Source organism: Portunus trituberculatus, chromosome 39 (genome assembly GCF_017591435.1).
Source record: "Portunus trituberculatus isolate SZX2019 chromosome 39, ASM1759143v1, whole genome shotgun sequence".
Taxonomy (NCBI): domain Eukaryota; kingdom Metazoa; phylum Arthropoda; class Malacostraca; order Decapoda; family Portunidae; genus Portunus; species Portunus trituberculatus.
The window spans coordinates 11518052-11524801 of NC_059293.1; the positions used below are offsets into that span (position 1 = coordinate 11518052).

Consider the following 6750-nt stretch of genomic DNA (forward strand, 5'->3'; position numbering starts at 1 on the left):
AGGCCACACTCTTGAATAGATGCCTTGCCCAAATGACTTCTCACCTGACCGGAAATCAAACCCAGGCTCTCCCGATTGTGAATTAAGTATGCTTCCACTGCACCACCAGGTGTGTGTGTGTGTGTGTGTGTGTGTGTGTGTGTGTGTGTGTGTGTGTGTGTGTGTGTGTGTGTGTGTGTGTGAGAGTGTGAGAGAGAGAGAGAGAGAGAGAGAGAGAGAGAGAGAGAGAGAGAGAGAGAGAGAGAGAGAGAGAGAGAGAGAGAGAGAGAGAGAGAGAGAGAGAGAGAGAGGAGGTTGATGATCAATGCATTGCATTCATCTTTTAAACAGGCCACCTGTCTAAATAACACTAGTAATGTGTCATCATAATTACAAAATGCACAAGTGTTCCACAGGTGTCATGTCTTCTTGTCTCAAGCATCACAAGGCGGGCACGTGCCACTATGGGTACTCCCTCTCTTCAACACTGCAGTGCATAAAAGAAGGCGAGGAGGCAAGGGCAGTCATCTTGCTCCAGGCACAGTCAACAGAGCTGTGACAACGTCCCAGTCTGGTGTTCAATTCATTCGTCAAAAAAAGGTAACACTAAAACTTTTTGTTCAACTTAAGTTCCATAGGTATGAGTTTCCATTACCTTACGAACACAAATTTCAGTGAATTGTATACAATATCGATTATCAACCATTCACGTTTATCATCCACGCTGCCACGCATAGGATCCTCCCACGGGCGTGGTACTTGTTACAGAACGACCGTCAGGGTGTGGGGGAGTTTGAGGATGGGCGTTCAGTGGGCGTTGGCATGTTCCTGTAGGTTACTGCTTTGTTTCCTTCTGGTGCCTCACACCTCCTGACCTACTTTACTTTCACTTTCTCTGCCTTGTCCCCTATGTCATTACTGTTGATAAATCACCCTTTTGCCCCGGCTACCTTCCCGGATGGATTGTGGCTTTCTTCCTGTTGTTGTGGCCTGCTGGGTCTGCATGTCTATTGTTTTTCCTGTTTCCTTGCTAATTACCTTTCTCGTTCCCGGGTCACGGATGTCTGATAAGAAGGTGTCAAGATTTACATGACCATTCTGGAACGGATCAACTTGTTATTCTTCTTTTCTTTTCTCTTCTTTTCTCTTGTTTCTCTTCTTTTTTCTTGTTTTCGTGAAGTGACAGAGACAAGCAGTGCTGTGACGTCATAACACTAGTAATGTGTCAGACGTGTGTGTTTACTCCATCCTATGGCCAGTTTTTCTCACCTACATATAAAATTTCTAAAACCTTCCACAATGTTCTAAAACTGTGACTGACATTAGTGGACAGTAGTGAGGGGCCTGAACGATCTTGAATCCTTAATGGTCCCTTGACCTCCACAAGTCAGAAGTGAGAGAGAGACAGACTTGACCAAACTCTAGAAAACCAAAATGGTGTTAAGCCGTGTCCACACTATCGAGCATGCTCGACGGGCAAACAGTGATACCAGATCACAATAGGTAGTGAGAATGAGGGTTGATGACGTCAGAAGCTCAGAGGCGTGTGTGGTGCAAGGACTGGTTGAGGAGAAGGAGAGTTGGGAAGTCATGCAACTATATATCGCTAACTCCACGACAAGCCTGAAAATGGTTTTATCCAGTATATAAGAATGGATGTGAATAGTTTCCACACACTCCTAGCAAAAGTGGAACCATACATAACAAAACAAGATACCCACTTGAGGCAAAGCTCAGTGGTTAGAGCGCTGGCTTCACAAGCCAGAGGACCGGGGTTCGATTCCCCGGCCGGGTGGAGATATTTGGGTGTGTCTCCTTTCACGTGTAGCCCCTGTTCACCTAGCAGTGAGTAGGTACGGGATGTAAATCGAGGAGTTGTGACCTTGTTGTCCCGGTATGTGGTGTGTGCCTGGTCTCAGGCCTATCCGAAGATCGGAAATAATGAGCTCTGAGCTCGTTCCGTAGGGTAACGTCTGGCTGTCTCGTCAGAGACTGCAGCAGATCAAACAGTGGAAAAAAAAGCATATGTGCAAACTCACTCACAGACAGTTGCCCGCTCGTTTGCCCGCAGTTTCCTCGCTTCTGACGTCACCTTCGTGCCTGCCACTCACCCTCCTTGCTTATGTATTGGAACGGGATTTGGTATCACTGTTTGTCCGTCGAGCATGCTCGATGGTGTGGACACGGCTTTAGAGAGGAGACGGAGCTTACACAGAAGAGACATACGCAGAGCGTAGATATATTCTTAGTGTTTTACCATTGGAAAATTCCACCACCAGAAGCTTCTCTATATGGAAATAAAAACCTCAGTAGCGACAGGCAGCAACAGCCGATCAAAAATCATCTGGTCATTGGTTGTCGTGGCCTGATCGTAACATGTCTGACTCAACTGGCCAAGATCAACAGAAAGAGTTTACAAAAAAGGTCCACTTGGTTGCAGTTCCCGTACAGGTCCAAGTTAGAAAAAAAAAAGACAGGAGATAAATGTCTTGAAACTTCCGTCTTATATGAGTTCAAGTCATAGGATTATGAGAGTACAAAAAGAGATAGGGAGTTAAATTTGAATGATTTTTAACGACAGTATTCTCTACACTAGTTGATGTCTCCTGTTTCCTATAATAATAGCTAAACAAAGGTTAGGGACATGAATATGAATGAAGCATCTTATTGTGAAGCTAACCATTTGCGTCTTCTGCTTTCAGCACCATGTTCGTGTTGCCGAAGGTTGTGGTTGTGGGTGTGGTCTGTGTCTTGGTGGTACTCCAAGCACAGCTCTCTCAGTCCAAGGGCGCTTTAAAATGCCCTAAGGTTATGGCACCAGAAGAAGAAGTGATGGTTGAGATTCCATGCAAAGGACAAACCCATGGCTGCAAACACTTCTGTGAAGCGTAAGGTGGTACAACTTTTTGGAGAAGGATGGTTAATAGAAAAGTCGTTAATAGAATATTATCAAACAGTATACGTAAAGAGGATAATCATATTTCATATTTACTTATGACGCAAGCTAAATAACTCACTACAGGTATGGATAATAGAAAGGAATGGACTTTGAAACGTATTTCAAGAATACGTATCAAATTTACTACACTGCATAGCTCAAAATAATGACGACAATCCTTTATACAACAATTCTAACACCCTTCCCTCCCTCCCTCCCCTCTCTCTCTCTCTCTCTCTCTCTCTCTCTCTCTCTCTCTCTTTCAGTAAATGCGACGCCTACATTTTCACCTGTGAGAACGGTCACCTGGAGGCAAACATGCAGGATGTCGAACTGGACTGCTCTTTAGAAAAGCTGGTGGTAAAAGAAGGAGGAGAACCCAAAGAAGAGTAAGTGAATGCGTGCATTAGTTCTTCACTGAATACAGATGTCCCTCATTAGTCTTCTCCGGTTTCCAAATCTATTTATACTTATAACCAAGGAAGTGTTTGACCCTTGAATTTCTCCATCTCAGAGAGTTTTGAGACTTGGAACATTCGATCTTCTTGATACTACATTCATGGCTTTTCTCATTTTTCGTTTCTTTCTCTCCCCAAACCAGTTTCTGCGGTCCGATGAACGATATTGTCTCTGACGGAGAGAAGCTAGTCATCCGATACAAAAAATTAGGACAAGCCAGTATGTTTAAGGATGGGAAATGCACAGGTAGAAAAAGGTGTGATTGTTTCTACACAGTGAAATGTGTGGTTGAGACCACAACAGCTTCTTCTACTACTACAACTAATGCTACTACTACTAGTGCTATTATTACTAGTGCTACTCCCTAAGTCGACACTGTGGATTACGGGGACAGAATGATGATGATGACTATAATCTTATTACCAAACCACACCCTTGCACGTTAACGCACCAGCACAAATAAAAGACTACCAGCATGAAAACGTCTCTTCTTTTACCTTGTCCTTGTAATTTACGCACATGTGGTGAGGCATGATAAGGTGCATGCCATGATGTGTTGTGATTTGATAGTTACTGTCGCTCTTGTATTGTTTATAGGAATGGAACACATCTACACCATAATTACTAGTATCAGGTTCCTAACGCTCGTGTTCGGAAACGCATTGCTCTCTCACCTCGACTATTCATCAAGGCCACAGAGATGACATGCTTACTTCTCTTTAAAGATGTTGCTCCTATCAATAACGTAGAAAGTTTATTAATTTGTCATTTAAATCATTAAAACACTCATAAAATCCCGTATCATTCACCTCAACGAGAGCATTTTAAAAGTATTGAGTGGGGCTTCGTAGGTGTTTCAGAACTTGGTCCAATGAAGCGCAAAAAAAAAAAAAAAAAAAATGTTCGCTTGCTCTGAGCACCACAACACTAGAGAAGGATGAAGCTGAAGAGATGCAGGAAGCAAATGTTGTCTTAGAGAGCGCATGTCGCCGTCATCATCCAGTCTTCAAACATCAGAGAAACGCAACAAGCTTATAATTCAGGCAGGTTGTCACAAAACTCTCCCTTCTCCAGTTTATCATTAACAATCAAAACAACAAAATAAAAAAAGAAATGTAGAGATAGATAAATGATCAAAGAGAAAAGAGAAAACAAGCAAATTAGCAAAAACAAGATATAAGGAAAACATGACAATAATGAAAAAAAAAAACTTTAAAAGTGAATGAAATGCATCAAACAAACTAAATTGTACTCATAATAATAAAAGAAAAAAAGAAAGACTGTAGTTCATGGCAAACAAGCCTACGGAAGGCCCGCTTCACATTGCACTTACAAATACAAATGTGTATTTGTACAAATGTGCATACGTACCAGTGTTGTGAGTGACTTTGTGTACTTGATTTTGTAGCGTATTCTTGCCTATTAATTTTACCGTGTTTGGAAAGAGTTGTTATATTGACTAACTAAAGTATGTCTATATTAGTATTGTTACCCGTTTATTTCCGCCTCTCGGGAAGCTTTCACTGCCATTCTCTTTGTTAATGTTTATGTCATGCTTTCAGAATATTTCCCATTATTGTTGACTTTTTCCTTCTTACTTGCCTAATAACACACGCACGCACGCACGCACGCACGCACACACGCACGCACGCACACACACACACACACACACACACACACACACACACACACACACACACACACACACACACACACACACACAACCGGTAAGCGGCGAGGCAAATGGGCAAGCCTCTTAATGTGTGGCCCCTGTTCACCTAGCAGTAAATAGGTACGGGATGTAACTCGAGGGGTTATGGCCTCGCTTTCCCGGTGTGTTGTGTGTGATTTGGTCTCAGTCCTACCCGAAGATCGGTCTATGAGCTCTGAGCTCGCTCTGCAATGGGGAAGACTGGCTGGGTGACCAGCAGGCGACCGAGGTGAATTACATACACACACACACACACACACACACACACACACACACACACACACACACACACACACACACACACACACACACACACTTTTACGTTATTATTAATCTTTAAAAATCTGGGACATAATAAAATATTCAAGTTGGTGAAAAATATTACTCACACTATAAAAGTAATAACGTCAACTTGATTTGTCCAGTATTTAGAACAATATTATTCAAAAACAGTGTGATAAGTTTTGGACCAAAGATATTCAATAACTTGCCTCTTGATAAAAAAAAGTTCTTCTAACAACTGCTAATAAGCTTAGATTTAAACTAGAGGTAAAGAAGTACTTATAGAACCAACAAAACCCGTGATACTGTTGTTATTGTATTTACTATTACTGTTATTATTATTATTATTATTATTATCATTATCATTACTAGTATTGTTATTATTATTATTATTATTATTATTATTATCATTATTATTATCATTACTAGTATTATCATTATTATTATTATTATTAATAATATTATTATTATTATCATTACTAGTATTGTTATTATTATTATTATCAATATTATTATAATTACTAGTATTATCATTATTATTATTATTATCATTATTATTATCATTACTAGTATTATCATTATTATTATTATTATTATTATTATTGTTATTATTGCTATTATCATCATTATTGTTATTATTGCTATTATTATTATTATAATCAATATCGTTATTTACTGTCACACTTTGTCATTACTTCAATCATAAAGTTTTTTTCCGCCTTCAAATTCATGTATGTCAATGAGAGAAATGAGGCCAGGACATTCTATTCATGACTTCAACACCTGCGCAGGGTGACGCAACACTCCGGGCAGCTGCAGCAGGAGGCCATTTGTCCAGGGGAGGATAACACATCTTACAGGTGCCATTGGTCCTTCACTGGAATACTATGGCACGTTAAAGGTTACAAATGTGTGTGTGTGTGTGTGTGTGTGTGTGGACGACTCAGGAATATTAACTCAGAATGAGAAATTGTCTCTGCAAAACCATTACAAAAATAGGTACTACATACATGGTGCACACACGCACATAAACATATCACGGTGCGTCACGGCGTATAAGCGCGCGCGCACACACACACACACACACACACACACACACACACACACACACACACACACACACGGCGTAGTGTAGTGGTTAGCAGGCTCAACTCACAATCGAGAGGGCCGGGTACGAGTCCCGGTAAGCGGTGAGGCAAATGGGTAAGCCTCTTAATGTGTAGCCCCTGTTCACCTAGAAGTAAATAGGTACGGGATGTAACTCCAGGGGTTGTGGCCTCGCTTTCCCGGTATGTGGAGTGGGTTGTGGTCTCAATCCTACCCGAAGACGACCTACCAGCAGACGACCGAGGTGAAATTACACACACACCGCGTAGTGTAG

At 41.3% G+C, this 6750-nt stretch overlaps 1 long non-coding RNA gene across 1 annotated transcript; it reads left to right on the forward strand.

The window, feature by feature from the left end:
• Positions 1 to 451: 451 nt before the first annotated feature.
• On the forward strand, positions 452 to 3858 carry LOC123515771. Its single transcript, XR_006677989.1, has 4 exons — positions 452 to 579; positions 2682 to 2867; positions 3184 to 3306; positions 3519 to 3858. It is a non-coding gene; the product is annotated as an uncharacterized LOC123515771 (long non-coding RNA).
• The last annotated feature ends 2892 nt before the right edge of the window (positions 3859 to 6750 follow it).